Below are 18,260 nucleotides of genomic sequence, written 5' to 3'. Positions count from 1 at the left end.
TATTTGAGGCATAGCAATGCATTAACTCCTTACTGCCCAGGCTTCTACACACACATTTGACATTCATGTGCAATGGCATCATTAGTTAAATCCACCCCTCAATCATGAGCCCATTTGTATGTCACATCCCCTCCTAAATATCCTGATGTGTCATGGACCCATCAAGCTTTGAATTGCTCACCTTTATTACCAGTCCAGATCTACCTGAGCCACGTCAATTCTAGCAGCCTGATCCACCTGCTCATTGTTTTGATGTTCCTCAGTGACCTGGCTCTTGGGTATGTGAGCATCTATGTGATATACTTTTACAACCAGGTTCTCTACTCAAGCAGTACTATCTTGCCACAATGTGGCAGTCCAGATGGATTTGCATCTGCACTGAGTTATTCTGCTTCCATTGGTGCAACCACCCCCACAGGACATTTGCCACCATCCATGACTCAGTATAGAGACAGAGTACTGGCCATTTTTCTCGTTCAGCAGTATCTAAAGCCAGCCATCAGTAAACAGGGCATATTGCTTCTCATTTTCTTGTAATTTCTTATACAGTGGGGCCTCTTCAGCATGAGTCACATCTGGCAACAGTGGAGCTTCTATCTTTTGGCCAGTCCATGATCACTCCCAAGACTCCTGAGTGGTCAGGGTTTCTCATTTGAACCTGTTGCATGATCAATGCAACCCATTTACTCCATGTAGCATCAGTTGTATGACCATCCCTTTGAGCATCCAGCCAAGCAGAGGAAATTGTGGTGCCAAGAAGATCTGTGCTTCAGTACCAACAACTTCTAAAGCAGCTCAAACCTCTTCATATGCTGCTAATATTTTTTTTCAGTTGGAGTGTAGTGGGCCTCAGATCCTCTATACCCCCAGCTCTAAAACCCTAGAGGTTGACCTCAGATCTCTCCAGGTGCTTTCTACCACAGGCTTCAGGTGGGCCCAAGGTCCCTGGCTACAGTGTAAAGCATATTTTTCATATCTTGTCTTGTCTGGACTGGTCCAAGGGCCATCGCATGAACTCTCCCCCATTTAATTTGTTCAAAGGTCTGTCACTGCTCAGGGCCCTATTCAAAACCATTCTTCTGTGTCATTCAAGAGAGAGGGCTTAAGATCAAACTAAAACCTGGAATACGCATTCTCCAAAAACCCGCAACACGTACCAAAGCTTGTGTTTCTTTTTTTTGTTAGTTGGTGGAGACAAAGTAGTTATTTTATTGATCATATCCATAGGAACATGACAACACCCATCTTGTCATTTAATTCTTAAAAACTGGATGCTCTGTGCAAGTCCTTTGACCTTACTTTGTTTTATGGTGCCTTGGTTTGAAAGACAGGTATTTGCTAAAAGAGACAGGGGCCTCTCTTTGAAAGGGAGAGTATAAACCCCTCTCCCTTCACTTTACTATAATTTTGAAATTAAAGGGCTCTCAGGCAAAGATATAAGGGGTAGGAATAACAGTTCTTTACTGATATATATATATATATATATATATATATATATATATATGTAACAAGGCAAACAAAACACAACAACAATAATTGTGAGATCAACAACAACTGCGAGATCAACAACAACAGAGCAGAAAACCCAGCAAACAGTTCTCTCGGTTGTGGACACCTTTCCCCTGTGATGCAGTTACCGTCCCAGCTGGCAGGCAGCGCTGGCCATCTCACGGTAAGCAGGGAAGAGATGCGGTGGTTGCACGTGGCTGGAGGGGCGATGCGGTGATGGAGGCTGTGTCCCAGATGGGAAGGGAGGAGGGGAAACGCTGCTCACGGGTCCCGGGGCAGTGTCAGTCCCGATGCTCCAAAAGGATGTCTAAAGTCGGCAGGAGATGCAGGAGAGAGCGTCCGAGCAGGGAGGTTGCGGGATCCCACAGTCAAGGAAGGCAGCTCCCCCACTTCGGGATGGCAGAGCAGAGTTTCTAGCGACCGTTCTTCTCCGAGCCAGAGGAGTGAGAGAGCTGAGAGAGCAGGCAGCTGCCCTCACCTCTCCTTTCCCGATGTTCCCCCTCTCCCCACTCCCTTCAAGAGAAACTGTTACCCTAGCTATCTGAGCTAGGGTGTAGCCACAAATTCTTAGCATAACAATGGGAAAAATTCCACAGAAAGAAAAGGGAAAAATTCAACCCCCAACATATGGCCAAACCAGCTTTTCAAAGAATCTGAATTACTCTTTTCCCTTTCTCAAACACTTCTGCCTCTCTGTTGCCGCACACAATGAGGTCATCGATGGATTGCAGATGTTCAGAGGCTTCACCCTGTTCCAGTGCAGTCTGGATCAGTCCATGGCACATGGTAGCACTATGTTCCCACCACTGGGGCAGTTGATTCCAGATGTATTGGATATTCCTCTGCATGAAAGAAAACCGTGGCCTGCACTCTGCTGCCAGATCTAGATCAAGAAAAATGCGTTAGTGATATCAATTGTGGCATATCACTTGTCTCTCTTCAACTACAATTCACATTGGAGCTCTAACATGTCCAGTATAGCAGCACTCAGTGGTGGCATGACTTTACTCAGGCCACAGTAGTCCACTGTTAGCCTTCACTCTCCATTAGATTTTTTTCACTGGCCATACGGGACTATTAAAGGTTGAGTGAGTCTTGCTAATCATTCCTTGCTTCTTCAGTCTTTAAAACAACATATGGATGGGAACCAGAGAGTCTCGGTTGGTGCAATATTGTTGCTGGTGCACTGCCATGGTATTAATTGGCATCTTTTTTTCTTCAACCTAGAGCAACTCCACAACAGAAGGATCATCTGCAAGACCAAGCAAGCTAGACATCTCTTTAATCTCTGTACTCAAGGCAGCTTTATCAAAAGTCTACTTGGTACCCCTTTAGTTCCTTGAAGTACCCTCTCCTGAGGTAGTCTATGCTAAGGATACATGGGGACACTGGGCAAGTCACAATAGGATGCCACACATTCCCTGTGTCTTGGTTTGAAAGACAAGTGTCTGCCAAGGAAGGTGGGAACCTCCTTTTGAATGGAGAATATGACCCAATTCCTCCGAATTATTGTAACTTTGAAATTAAGGAGGCTTTCAGGCAAAGATATGGGAAAAGGAATAACAGTTCTTTACCAGTCTGTGTATGTATAACAAGGCAAACAAACAACAACAATGGTAACAACAACAAACAAGAACAGAAAACCTAATAAACAGTCTCTTCCCACTCTAAGAAATTTCGCCTGTGGTGTAGTTACAGTTACAGCTGTCAGGGCAGGTGTGATGATTCCCCCGCGGCTGCAGGGGGTGCTGTGGTGCAAGTTTCGGCTGTCTCTCTCCACGTGGACAGTGGTGGACGGGCTCGGCGGAAGGGATGGAAATGGGGCTTCCTTTACGAACCCCCAGGGGCAGCGATCCCCGTGCCCTCTCTGGATAGCAAAAGGAGCTGTAGCAGGGACCTCGGAGTAGCAAACTGGGAAGGCAGGGATGAGCAAAGTCCTGAAGTGGTAGATGAGGTGTATCAGAAACTCGGCAGCTGTAGCTGAACCGCGGGGCATCTGGGCAGGCAGGGGGTGCGAATTACAGTGTAGCAAAGAAACCTCGGAGCAGTGGCAAAAAACGGTGGGGATGGGGCAGAGGCAGCCCGGCTCCCCAGCAGGGCAAGGGAAAGTCTCCCTGGGAGGGAAAAGGGGTCGGGATCCCAGGGTTTTCCCCTGAGGCATCTGAGCAGATGGTGAAAGTTCTTTTTTAGTGAGGTAGGGTCCCAGTGCAACGGCCGCTCTTACGAGCAGAGCCCCACTCATGGTAGAAGGCAGCAGAAGACAGAACCCCTCAGTGGTGGTGAATTCTTCCCACGGCAACTGCAGGCCTCCTTCCTCTCCGAATGCCAAGCGTGTGTGAGAATTGATAAAAGATTCGTGTTAATCACAAAAGCATTGGGGTTTGTATAAACCAGAATACTAACCTCTGAAGTGAAGCATGGACACTAGATAAAGGAAATTATATGATAAAATAATTCTGTTTAAAATCACCTTGTTATGTTATGTTATGTTATGTTATGTTTTCCAAATAAGTTGTATCGGCTACCAGCTTGCAAAATCGGACTTCCCAAAAAGCCCTTCCTGCCTTTGTCTAATCAATACTGCCTGTCTCAAGCACCAGACTCCCAGAACTTCTCTAGTAGTTATCTACAAGGACCAAACTTCCAGAACTTCTCTGGTGGTTATCTACAAGGACCAGATGGCTATCTGTGACTGATTATCACCCAAAAGCTTTGTGAATTTGTGTAAGGATGTTTATTCAACCACCACTGCTTATGACAACAAAAATCCAAAAATTGATTACAACGAGAAACCACAGTATAAGAAAAGGCTGCAAACCAAGGTTCAGTGGAGCCTGAAGTGGGCAGTGACCCCTCACGTTCCCCAGCACGCTGCTTGCTCTTTCTATATCAAATAAAGCAATCTAAATTTTGCTGAATATCGAGACTTTTGTCTCATTTATAACACGTGTAAGTGAGCCTAGGAGCTGTGCCTAGCCCTTTTTTCCCCAGCCAAAATCTCATGGTATATCTGTCCCCCCCTCCGAGAGAAAAACCTCAGATAAGAGAGCAGCCAGCTGCACCCTTCCCGGGGCAACTTCTTTTGTCTTTGTTAAGTATTGATAGTTATTGTTTCTTAGCAACCTATGGGACAAAATTCCATGAGAGAAAGGAACAAAAGGACAAATCCTAAACCCCAACACCCTGTTAGAATCACCTCTGCATCCAACATAGACAACTGTTGAGATCTTCCTATCGGGACAGAAATACAGATTGGTTCTGCCTCTTTGTAATCTGATGGCATTAGGGTACACTGTACACCAATGCCCACCAGAGCCTTATACTCCTGTGGGTCTGATGTGCTAGGCCATCAAACCCACACAGTCCAGTAGACACAGTCTTCCCTTTCCTCCACCTGGCTAGAGACAGGGCCCTTTTATTCCTGGACAGAGTGTTCGTTACTTGATTTTTGTAACTGCAAACCAGAAGTCCCTTTATTAAGTTTTGAAGATCTTCCCTTCTACTCTGCTTCATACAAATTGGAACAGTAAATTTCCTGGATGGATGCCTTTTGGCTGTTGTTTTTTTACTGCAATTCCTATACCAAATCTAGTGTCCAGGTAGATTCACCATCCCACTTCCTCATGTCCTCCTCTGGTTGTGCAGATAGAACCACAGGGTGGCACATGTTGTGTGCCACTGGTACTGTTTCCTTTGAGCAGAAACAGGCTAACAGTTCAGTATGGATGAGGAAAAAGACATATTCTCTTTGAATTGCTGGAACTGTTGAAACAGCCTGTCCACAGCCAAGACACAGGCCTGTAGGGAGGAAGAGAGATTATCTTCAAATTGCCGGAGTTGGTTGGCAAATCTAGACAGTGGGTGCCTCCGTGTCTGTCTAGCTCATTATTGCTAGGGTGCTGGTGTATGATGGTGTACTTTGTACAAACTTTCACCACATGGACTGCCTGTACTGGATTTAATCTGGGTCATTGTAATGCCTGGTTATTGACCTGGTTGCTATAGATCACCTCCACCATGCCTAATTTCCTTGGTGGTGGTCTGCTTGCCTCTGTAATTTACAAGTTCTTCCTTGAAGGGATATGTCCTTCACACTCGACAGGAGGTGCCTCCAGAGGCTTGACTCCTGCCTTTTTTCCAATTCCTTTGCCAATGGCCTTATCCTTAGCAAGGAATCCCAGCTGCTGGGCTTCCTTACCTTCTGATGCCTGACTATTCTCCTCAATATCTCAGCATCAGAGTAACCAGCTGATAATTTGCTTGCCTGGTTGATGGCTAAAATCTTTTTTACATATCTCACAGTTCACTCAAGGATAGGGATCGGGTGGTTACTGACTCATTTATTATTTCAGTCTCTTCCTCCTCCTTTTCTTGTGACTGCTCTGCTGCAGAACAGGCTGCCTCTTCTGATTCTTTCTCCTCCTCCCTCTTAGTAAAAGCTTCTTCTTCCCTTACTAAATGAGTTGACCTCCATTTCCATTATTTCTTGACTATCTGAGCAACAGATATAGTTGATGGCTGAGTATCTGGTTTAGCCACAAAGTCTATTTGTATGTCTTCATCCAGAGACCCTCTCTTGTCCTTGAGGATTCTGAATAGTGCTGAATAGTGCTCAGTAGGCATAGGCTAGGCCCCAGCACAGTGCAAGAAGTTGTGTCTCTTTGGCATAGCCAGAGCATCCTATTTTCAAACATTCTGTCACTATCAGGATCTCACACTTGTTCAGGAGTGAAGTTCCAGACCATCAGTGACAACTGTGCTAGGCACTTGCCCATATTCTCCCACACTCCTTGCCACCCATAACTACACTGTCTTGAGGCATATCCCTGAGTGATAGTCCTAAATAGTTAGTTAGCTTTAGAAAAAGCAAAAAAAAAAAAAAATTGAGAAGTATTGATAGGAGTATTTTAGTTATGGATGTTTAAGATAGCAAAGATTTATTGTAAAAAGGGAGAAAACACCTACTCCATAGGAGAAGGGGAAGGTGCCATTCTGTGTTTCCTACACTGAATGCCTCTCAGAGGAGAAAAGGGAAAAAGTGTAATTTTTAATTGTCTCCATTGGATGGTTCCTGAAGTACAGGTAAGGCATCAATGCAGGGCCCAAATACCAGATTAGGCTCAAGGCCAGTGCTTTTATCTTAATTCCTCTAGGCAAAACACCACCAAGCACCACAAACTTCAAAAGCTAAAACCAGCTTTTAACAAGCTCTCAAATTTGATGTACAGCAAAAAAGGGAGCATTGCGTGGATTAGATAAACCACTGTTAGGAACAGATAAGTCAGCATCATGACCAGAACCTGTTAAACAGATATAATTATAAGTTCCCTTCAATGCACTTAGATCAAATCTGTTTTTATCTCAAACCCTTCAAGCCTCATGTAGGGCACCAAAATGAACTGTCAGTGGGATGGGGAAGAGAATCAGAAGGGTAGAAGTGTGGAAACGTGTGGGTTCATATGACAGTTTCATAAGAAAAAAAGAAAAACAAACAAAAGCAAAAGAAAGTGATGGAAAAAAACAGCAATTGCTCACCACCAGGCAACTGATGTCTAGCTGGTCTCTGAGAAATGGCCGCTCCAGTAAACCTCTCCCCTAGGTTTTATTGCTGAGTATGATGTCATGTCATGTATGGAATGTCCCTTTGGTCAGTTGGGGTCAGCTGTCCCATCTGTGTTCCCTCCCAATTTCTTGTGCACCCCTAGTCTACTCACTGGTGGGGCAGTGTGAGAAGCAGAAAAGGCCTTGACTCTATGTAAGCATTGCTCAGCAATATGTAAAACATCCCTGCATTATCAACATTGTTTTCATCACAAATCCAAAATTTAGAACCATAAAAGCTACTATGAAGAAAATTAACTATCCCAGCCAAAACCAGTACAATCTTGTACTGCCAGCCAGAACTGGATGAAGTACTCCAGGTATGGCCTCAATGGGCTGAATAAAGGGGAGAGTTCATATCCCTTGATCTGCTGGCAATAATCCTCTTCATGCAGCCCAGAAGACAATTAGCCTTCTTTGCTGCAAGGGCACATTGCTGGCTTATGTCCAACTTGATGTCTACTAGGACCTCCAGGGTCTTCTCTGCAGAGCTGCATTCCAGCTGTTCAGTCCTCAGCCTGTACTGGTGGCTGGGGTTGTTGCTTCCCAGATGCTGGATGTGACACTTCTTGCTGAACTGCATGAGGTTCCTGTCAGCCTGTTTTTCCAGCCTGTTGAGGTCCCTCTGGATGGCAGCACAATTGTGTGTCATCCACTTATCCCACTTTTGGGTTATCCGTAAACTGTCTGAGGGTAGGCTTTGCCCAGTCATCCAGGTCATTAATGAAGATGTTGAACAAGATCAGGCCCAGTATTGACCCCTGGGGTACACCACTAGTTATTGGTCGTGAACTAATCTTTGTGCGACTGATCACCACCCTCTAGGCATGACTGTTCAGCCAGATTTCATTTCACTACATTATCTGCTCATTCAAACCATACTTCAACAGTTTCCCTATGAGAATCTCGTGGGAGATGGTGTCTAAAGCCCTACTGAAATCTATGTAGACAATACTCACTGCTGTCCCTTTGTCCGCCAAGCTAGTAGTTTCATTGTAGAAATGTATAAAGTTGGTCAAGCATGATTTCCCCTTGGTGAATCCATGTTCACTACTCCTGATGACTTTCTTGTTCTTCAGGTGCCTGGAAGTAATTTCCAAGATTAGCTGCTCCATCATCTTCTGTTAGGAATGGAGAGGGGAGAGCTTAGACAAATCCCTGCCTTTCCAGGTTTCTGGCAGGTGATAGTAGCTTTACTGAGGTGGCCAGCACCCCAAGACCCACTCTTGTTCACAAGTTCTTAATAATGACTGACCAGGCCTACTACAACATGAATCATTTATTGAAGAGACCAAGGAAAATAGACATAAGACTTAAACAGATTTACTTTCTACACAGAAATAAAACAAAAATAACTACTAGTAGATATAGATACAGTGCAAGATAATAATAAAGGTATCTATGATGAGATGCATCCCAGGGTCCTGAGGGAACTGGTTGATGTAGTCACTAAGCCAATCTCCATCATATTTGAAAAGTCATGGCAGTCAAGTCCCTGGTGACTGGAAAAAGGGAAACATTGCTCCTGTTTTTTAAAAGGGGAGAAAAGAAGATCCAGGGAACTGCAGATGGGTGAGCCTCACCTCTGTGCCTGGGAAGATCACGGAGCAGATCCTCATGAAAGTAATGTTAAGGCACATATAAGATGAGGAGGTGATCTGAGACAGCCAGCACAGCTTCACCAAGGGCAAATTGTGCCTGACCAATCAGGTAGCCTTCTATGATGGAGTGACTGCAAAGGTTGACAAGGGAAGACTGATCAATGTCATCTACCTAGGTTTCTGTAAAGCCTTTGACACAGTCCCACACAACATTCTTATCTCCAAATTGGAGAGACATGGGTTTGAAGAGTGGACTATTCAGTAAAAAAGTAATTGGCTGGATGGACACAGTCAGAGAGCTGTGGTCAGTGGTTCTATATCCAGGTGGAGGCTGGTGACAAGTGGTGTCTCTCAAGGCTCTGTCTTGGGACCAATGCTCTTCAGTATCTTCATCAATGACAAAGACAGTGGGATTGAGTGCACCCTCATCAAGTTTGCAGGTGACATGAAGCTGAGCAGTGCAGGTGACACAACAGAAGGAAGGGATACCATCCATAGGGACCTGGATAAACTTGAGAAGTGAGCCCATGAGAACCTCATGAGGTTCAACAAGTCCAAGTGCAAGGTACCACACCTGGGTTGGAGCAACCCCAGAGATGAGTAGACTGGGAAATAAACTCATTGAGAGCATCCCTGCAGAGAAGGAATTGGAAGTGCTGTTGGATGAAAAGCTAGACATGAGCCAGCGATGTGCACTTGCTGCTTAGGTGGCCCTGGGCTGCATCAAAAGAGGTGTGGCCAGTAGGTTGAGGGAGGTAATTGTTCTCCTCTACTCTGCACTTGTGAGACCCCATCTGAAGTACGGTATTCAGCTCTGGGGCCCTCAGCACAAGACAGAACAAGTCCAGAGTAGGGCTGCAAAGATGATCAGAGAGCTGGAGCACCTCTCCTATGAAGACAGGCTGAGAGAGTTGAGGCTGTTCAATCTGGAGAAAAGAAGGCTCCAGGAAGACCTCATTGCAGTCTTCCAGTACTTAAAGGGTGTCACAGCACAAGCTGGCTTGTAGCTAGGCAATTAATTTGGCCATAGATAAGAAATTCAATTTGATTAGCCTGGTTTGATAAACAGGCCCCTAGGTGAACAATGATAGGATATATTCAAACCCAAACAGAGATTTCACCCAATGATGTTCCATCCTAAGCTGCAGACACCTCACTGGTCAGTCCAAACTCCCAACCAATCAGCTCTCATGAGCTAGGGAATTCAAACCCTTTATTTAAGAAGGGTCCAGAACAATAAAGAGGTTTTTGTCATATTGATCACAGAAGATTCGTGTCACCTGTGTCCAACCATGACCCCAGTTAACACAATATCTGGTGGCCGCGACATGATCTGACTTAGCCATATTCTCCACACAGAGCAGGGGAGACTGAAATGGCATAATACTGAAAAAAGCAAAAAAAGACTATAAAAAAGTAAGCAGCATAATAGCTGGAAAAAGCCAGAAGGATGGCAATTATTAAATGGTGTGGGGAGCTGAAAAAAGCCAGGAGACTATCAAATACTGAATGGCATGGGAGCTGGGGAAACAGAAAAGCTGAAAACTAGAAGAAAAACTCAACCGAAGATATGGATGGACTTGTCTCCATGAAGGAATATCCAGCTATTAAGGTATGGACTGATTTTCTAAAGGAGAGGAATATAGATTATCAGGACGAAACTCAATTAGACTTAATATCATGGACAAAAAAACGGGGAATGGAACCAACTAAAGAGACTGCGTTAGATATTAATAAATGGATGCGGACTGGGAAATATATAATAGATGCCACTTCAAAATGATGCACGAAAGTCAAGGACAAAATACCTTTCAACTGGTTTAGTCAAAAGGATATATTTATTTCAGCGCTGGGCAGACACACGGGATCGCTCACAAAGGCGTGCGCGCCCTTCCGCAGCTTTTAGCCCTCTATTTAGTCACAAAAGTAATTCATATTCTAAGATGCCTATACATATTTATTACCTGCCACCGCCCATTCCCCGCTCGGTATTAAAATTAATTGCATACTCATTGCAGTTGCATAGTCTTCCCTTGGTATTGAGTCGGTGGTCTTCTAAATGAGTCGGAGGGTGTCAGGGGAGGAAGTAAGGACTGTCTACCTCACTCTAAACTTTTTGCCTCTGTCTTGTTACTATGACTACCTAACCTGCTGATTTCTCCATTCTGGTCTTCATAAATTTCAGTGTCAAAATGTATGATGTATAGGTCTCCCCTGGCTGGCTCTAAGTATTTTTTAATGTATATTGATTTTGCTTAAATGCTTCCATATGTGTATTTAGCTGTCTCTGAATGTTATCATATATAAACAATCAATCTTTGTCAACTTCTAATCCTTCTACTAAGCTATCTACCTTTATTGGTTACAGTCCTAACCTCTAGCTTCTAAGTTCTCTAAGATATCCCATAACTTGTTTCCCAAACATACAATTCTCTAGGCTGTAACAGAATACTATGGTTCAAAAAGGCAGTCAAAGCGCAGTCTAAGTTTTAAGACCTTGGAGGCTCGTCTTGAACTTGCCAAATCAGACAAAATCCAATTTGCGTAGCGTAGCCCTGGGTGGTGGCAGAACAGAGGGTGGTAGCCAGACCCAGGCGGGCAGCAGTGAGAAGGATTGTATAACCCAAACACTTGGACCAGCCCCGGTGGGTGGCGGGGCTGGGGGGGGGCAGTCAAACCCCGGCAGGCAGCGGCATGATGGATTGCCCAATTTCCCCATGTGGAGCAACCCTGGCAGGCGGACGTGCAAAGGGGAAAGACCCAGCACGCGGGGGAGTGGCAGTGCCAGCAGTGGGCCTAGCCCTGGCAGCGAGTGCACTCACAGCTGGCAGCCAGCCCACAGCTGCTGGAGAGGGTCCGCCAAGCAGCGAATCCTTGTCAGCCGGGAGAGGAGAGCACGTGCCACGGGGCTGCTGCCACAGAGGGCTGGAACACCCCATGCCAGCACAGCCAAGTTGCTGTGCCGGGTCGGTGTGCCTCTTACCGCCCCAAGCCGCCATGTTGGGCAATCACCGTTGCTGTGCCATGTGGCCCCCGGGACCGCCTCCTCACCCCTCGCGCCGGAGCCAACCATGCCCCTCGTCACCACGGAAATGCCCGGAACTGAGGCTTTTACTTGGCCCTAAAATGGGGTTTTTCACCCTTCCTCCGGTCTAGCTCAGGTCTTAGGGTGAAGTTTCCCTGGGCCCTTGCCTCATGGACGTAAATAAGATAACAAAGGAGGCTCTTTCCCCTGATGAAGTTACAGGGTTTATTTCTCGTGGGTAGCGAGAGAAAGAGGGAGGGGAGAAAAGAGGGGAAAAGAGAGACAGAGGCCAGGGGGTACCGACCTTTTCTAGGGTCTGGAAAGGGGGGCGGGGAGAAATTGGATCCCAGCCAGCCCTGTATGGCCAGGAGGGGAGAAGGACCAAGATACAGGGCATAGCAGGGGTCACGGAATGTACCATTTACAATGTATCTAGGAAATGCAACACGGAACACCCCTACCCAGAGCTGATTGGCTTGTCTGCCAAGCCGTGCCTACAGCCCCACCTCTGATGGGCACGCCTGCCTGCTGCTGCCACACGGGGGCGGGCTCTGATGAGACGTCATTGCGGGTGCCTGGATGCCGAATCTACGTCACTTCAGCCCCGGTCCTGCTCTTGCCACAGCCTCTGCAGCCTGATCACATCTGCAACCGAGACTGGAACAGCCCCAGGGAACCACATCGCTGATGGACATACAAGACACCCACGGAGAGAACACAAGTCTCCCCCCTGCTGCCAATCCCTGAGAGAAAGCACTTGCAGTAGTGCCAGCATCAGCTCCAGCCCCATCACTGTTCAAATCGGATGCCATCTCCACTCATGACCCAGCTATCTTCTGGATGGAGTCTTGTGTCCCCAAAGCAGATTCTAGGGAGCGAGGAGACCAAGGTTTTGGATCAACAGGACAGCCCTAGGTGTACTGGACTCAGGTTGTGGGTGATCAAAGACCTAATATGGATTGTACTGTTATGATGCCTAAAGCAAAGCCTTTGCAGATAAAGGTCAGTGGGATGATTGCTACAGAGGCAGATGTCACTATCATCTCTACCAACATATGGCCTTCATCGTGGCCTACCACACCAGCAGGATCTGCCATTGCTGGCATCGGAGGGACCACATAGAGCTACTTGAGGAGCAATCCTGTGTAGATTAAAAATCATGAAGGCCAAACAGCTACAATTCGACCATACATCACTGCTGCACCACTGAACTTGTGGGGGAGGGATGTTCTATCTGCATGGGGAGTCCGGGTGGGGATGGATTTTTAACAGAGACCACTGTATTAAAGGGCATAAGGTGTCCCACACTAGCTCTGAAGTGGCTCACTACTCAGCCTGTGTGGATACCACAGTGGTCCCTTGAAAAGAGAAACTAGACTCCCTCAAAACCCTGGTACAGGAACAACTGGTTCAAGTACACATAGAGCCATCTATGAGCCCTTGGGACACTCTGGTATTTGTCATAAAAAAGAAATCTGGCAAGTGGAGGTTAGTGTTGCCAAGGACGAGAATTTAACGGAGGAGTTTTGCAGATATACAGAATGTTCTATAGGAACGAAAGCAAGTTTTGATATAGAAGAAAAGAATTGCTGAGCCAGTCTTACTGGGTAACTAGAAGGCAAAGAGCAAGTGAGTTGGAAGGAGCTTTTATGGCTTAGAACAAAGGATAAATCTACCTCAAACAAAAGATGTTTCTACCAAAAAAAAAGGATTTTCACAGGCAAACAAGAAAGCCAATGTTGCAAGTAGAGAAAAGATCTCAGAATTTTCCTCTGCAGAACAAGTCCCAAAGTTTAACATGTAACTACTAACTCCAATCATTGGCTAGTCACTAACATAATATGGTAATTTTAGCAGTTTTGATAGGTTATATGTAAATGTAAAAGGTATTGTGTATGATGTTCATTGGTAGTCATGTATTAAGATGCTCTGTAATGAAAAGTATATAATGCATTGTAACCAGAACTAGAGGGGTTTCAGGACACATATCTTGCCTATAGCCAGCAGCTATAGGCTCACCCACGACTCTCAACTGCTGTAACCTCGTCTATGCAATAAACAGCATTTTAAGAGCTGTCTGAAAGCCTCCGTCTCTCCGTCAGGCTCTTACAGGTTACTCCATGACACGAGAAAAAATAATTCCATAATGGAAAGCATGGGCGCGTTGCAACTTGGTATGCTATCTCCTACAATGATACCTGCCTCCTGGGACATTCTGATTGTGGACTTGAAAGATTGTTTTTTCACTATTCCATTGCACCCAGATGATACTCCAAAGTTTGCTTTTCCAGTGCCTTCCATTAATAACACTGCACCAGTGAAGCGTTATCAATGGCATGTTCTTCCCCAAGGCATGAAGGACAGTCCTATGATCTGTCAGTGGTATGTTGCACAGACACTCATCCATGAGAGAACAATTTCCAGGGGCATACTGTTACCATTATATGGACAATATTTTGATAGCAACCCAAAAAAAAAGAAGAACTCTCACAGATTCAGCCAAGCCTGTTGCAAGCATTAAAAACATTTGGGCTGCAGGTAGCACCAGAGAGGGTGCAGCAGCAAGCACCCTGGAAATATTTGGGACTCAAAATAATGAATCAGACTATAAAGCCACAAACTATTCAATTTTCAACTAAGATTCAAATTCTAAATGATGCACAGAAACTTTTGAGTACTATCAACTGGGTCAGACCATATCTAAGATTAACCAACTCACAATTAGCACCTTTATTTGATCTCCTAAAAGAAGATCCTGAGTTAACTTCTCTCAGAAAATTAAATCCAGAGGCAAAAGCTGCTCTCAAAACAGTAGAGCAAGCTATCACAGACAGACAAGTCCACCGGATATGCCCAGAGGTGTGTATCACTGTATTTATTCTCACTGTTAATTTTCATCCTACTGGCACTATTGGGCAGTGGAATTCACACTGGCCTGATCCTTTGCACATACTGGAATGGATGATTTTACCTCATCAGCCTAAAAAGACAGCACTCACTGTCTTTGAACTAATTGCACAATTAATTATCAAATGTTGTCACAGGTGCTTACAACTGAATGCTAGAGATCCTTCAAAAATCATTATTCCTGTGACACAAGAATGGTTCAAATGGTGTTTATCTAATTGCACAGCCTTGCAAGGTGCCTTGCAAATTTTTTCTGGACAAATCACTTATCATTGACCTAGCCATAGATTGCTGAAGTTAAGTGAAGAAACTACACTATCTCTAAAATCTCTAAATAGCCAAACACCCTTAAAAGGTGCTACAGTATTTACTGATGGTTCTGGGAAAACAGGAAAGGCCATTGTAACTTGGAAAGAGGAAGGTGAGTGGCAACCGTTGGAGGGATATGAGAGTGGATCACCTCAAATAGTAGAGCTACGGGCTGTAGCTATGGATTTCCAACATTTTCCCCACACTCCTCTAAATGTTGTAACTAATTCTGCATATGTAGCTGACATCACACAGAGATTAGACCGAGCACTATTAAAGGAAATAGATAATGCACAACTATTTAACTTACTAAAAACTCTATGACTTACTAGCCAAGCCAGAACTTGCCCTTATTATATCTTACACATAAGGAGTCACACACATTTACCAGGTCTCATCACAGAGGGCAATGCCAGAGCAGATATACTAGCTAGCCCTGCTTGGACAGCCCCACAACCAGATACACTAGCACAAGCAAAGGTATCACATTATTTTTTCCACCAAGGTGCTCGAGCCTTACAGTGACAATTTCAGCTGTCAAACACAGAGGCTTATAATATAGTTAACAACTGTGTTGACTGCCAAGGCCACACTGCTCCACTGCAGATGGGAGTCAACCCTCATGGGCTGCATGCTTTGCAAATCTTGCAAACTGATATGACATGCATCCCTGAATTTGACCGTCTAAAATATATACGCCTCAATTGATACCTTTTCATCAGCAATATGGGCTACAGTACACACAGGAGAAAAAGGTTGGTATGCCATCGCACATTGGCGATCAGCTTTGGGAATCCCTCACATCATTAAAGCAGACAATGGCCCCGCATGCATTTCACAGAAAACAAGACATTTCCTACAGCTCTGGGGTGTATCACACCACGCTGGTATTCCCAGATTAGCAACAGGACAAGCCATAGTGGAAAGAGCACATGGCATTTTAAAACGTAAATTTGAAAAAAGGGAGGAATGGGTGGTGAGACCCCACAGAGCAGGACAGCTAAAGCTGTCTATACACTAAATCATTTGAGAATGATAGAAAAATCCCAGAACCCAGTCATTTTAAATCACTTCCTATCACTACAATCAACCTGTGATGTTCAGTTTCCCAAACCCAAGGTAATGGTGAGAGACCTCCTCATCAATACATGGGGAGGTCCTTGGAATCTTATTACCTGGGGATGGAGATACACGTGTTTCCATGGACTCTGGAATGCATTGGGTACCTTCCAGATGTGTTCGTCCTGCCCAGAACCATAGGCATCATCCCCGATAGCTCCTCAACGGACATGGTGGAGCCATGTGTAGAACAAAGATTGAAACAATTTGTTCACCTACCTCATGAAATTTCAGGGCTTTTAAAATAACAGTTTACTTTAAGATTTATTTGTTTACAATTTGTTTTTTCCTGTTTACAAACTCTTTGTTCTGTTGTTTTTTTCTCACAGTTCTAAAGTTGAATATTTCTATTTATAGAGTTAAGTTATAATTTCAGTTTAAAAGGTTAAATGTTTTCTTGTTTATAGAGTTAATTTGTAATTTTTAACTTTAAGCAGTTAAATTGTGACATGCTAGCCCAAAGGTTAGTGGTTTCGCCTGACAGCTCCTGAACATAAGTGCTGCAACTCCAGTGAAACATGGAACACATCGCCAACTGGGAGAGCTAAGTTTATTAAATTAGGTAAAAAGCCTCATTCAAATTAAACTCATGCTGTCTGTGTCCTCTTGCCTACAAAGGGCCCTTGCAGGTAAAATGACAGAGAACAAGTTGCATGTTTTTAATAAAAAAGGAAACAGGGAATTGTCACAGCACAAGCTGGCTTGTAGCTAGGCAATTAATTTGGCCATAGATAAGAAATTCAATTTGATTAGCCTGGTTTGATAAACAGGCCCCTAGGTGAACAATGATAGGATATATTCAAACCCAAACAGAGATTTCACCCAATGACGTTCCATCCTACTCTGCAGACACCTCACTGGTCAGAGAGCTGGGCAGTCCGAACTCCCAACCAATCAGCTCTCATGAGCTAGGGAATTCAATCCCTCTATTTAACAAGGGTCTGGAACAATAAAGAGGCTTTTGTCATATGGATCACAGAGAGTGCGTGTCATATGTCTCCAACCACAACCCCAGTTATCGCAATAAAAGGGGGCTTATAAAAAAGAGAGAGAGTGACTTTTTACATGGGCAAATATTGATCGGACAAGAGGGAACTGTTTTAAACTAAATGAGGAGAGAATAAGATTAGAAGTTAGGAAGAAATTATTTACAGTGAGAGTGGTGGGGCACTGGAGCCGGTTGTCCAGAGAGGTTGTAGATGCCCCATGCCTGGAAGTGTTCAAGGCCAGGCTGAATGGGGCTCTGAGCAACCTAATCTAGTGGGTGACATCCCTGCCCATGGCAGGGGACTTGGAACTCGATGATCATTAAAGTCCCTTCTAACTTAAGCCTTTATATGATTCTATGAAGGGGATAATAGTCAAAGGGTCTGACAAACTTCAGCAGTTTCTCCATTGCATCTCAGATTCACACCTCCGGCAAACAGCAAACATCTCTATATGACCATCAGATCAGCAGATGGATGTCTCCATCCCTTGCAGCAGGAAGTCACCCACTACCACCACTCACCACTACCTCATGGTGATCTTGCGTGGTTTAGCGTCAATTGGCCAGGTAATTTACTTGAAAGCACACACAGCTCCTCCTCAGTTTTGAGGGCAGTGGATCTGTTCCATAGTTACAAGCCTTCTGGTAGAGCTAGTAGCCTTTTCCTTGTTGCCAGAAGTAATTTTTCACCTTTCTTCGAGGCTGCACCTGACATTCTGGTAGGGACAGACTCTTGCCTGTGTTTCCACTGCAGCTGGGGTCCAGGGCTCTTAAAGCTGTTGTGTCTCTAAGAAGATCCTGACTCTATATGTGATGCTGCATAGCCTGCTGACTTTCTCCTCTAACTCCTCCACTTGATGACTAAAGAAGGCCACCTCTTCCATCCTCGAGGAAAGGCCCCAGGCACTCCCTACAGCCTACAAGACTGCATTCACCATCTAAAGCTCTATCTGGCAGGGATAGCTGCTCTAATACCTGCTGAGGAATATGCCCTATGACATGTCACCACCATACCTGAGAACATATTGGCTGTTTTGAAATGTGATGAAGATACCCCTCTGCAACAGCTGTTGCCTCTGGGAGGCTGTACTCCAGGCCTCTTTTATAGGCGTTTCCTTAGCACCAGCTAAAACAGTTTGACCCTCTCTAATCAGCAGGTAACTAACAGGGGCTCCAGGCACCGTGTCAGGGGCAGCTGACT

At 45.0% G+C, this 18,260-nt stretch overlaps 1 protein-coding gene across 6 annotated transcripts in view; it reads left to right on the top strand.

Annotated features, from left to right (window-relative positions):
* Nucleotides 1-18,260, top strand: part of LOC148220173 (mitochondrial nicotinamide adenine dinucleotide transporter SLC25A51-like) — a 57,978-nt gene that overhangs the window by 30,864 nt on the left and 8,854 nt on the right. For 2 of the 6 annotated variants that reach the window (XM_088155597.1, XM_088155598.1), the window contains one exon: nt 1,513-17,626. The exons of 1 other annotated variant lie outside the window; for it this stretch is intronic. The gene's annotated coding sequence lies outside the window, so the exon portion shown is untranslated. The remainder of the gene's footprint in view (nt 1-1,512; nt 17,627-18,260) is intronic. 3 more of the 6 variants (XM_088155599.1, XM_088155601.1, XM_088155602.1) reach the window with 3 other exon arrangements.

This window comes from Sturnus vulgaris, chromosome W (assembly GCF_052056855.1).
Source record: "Sturnus vulgaris isolate bStuVul1 chromosome W, bStuVul1.hap1, whole genome shotgun sequence".
NCBI lineage: Eukaryota > Metazoa > Chordata > Aves > Passeriformes > Sturnidae > Sturnus > Sturnus vulgaris.
The sequence above is the reverse complement of the archived record's forward strand: the minus strand, read 5'-3'. Positions and strand labels throughout refer to the sequence as shown.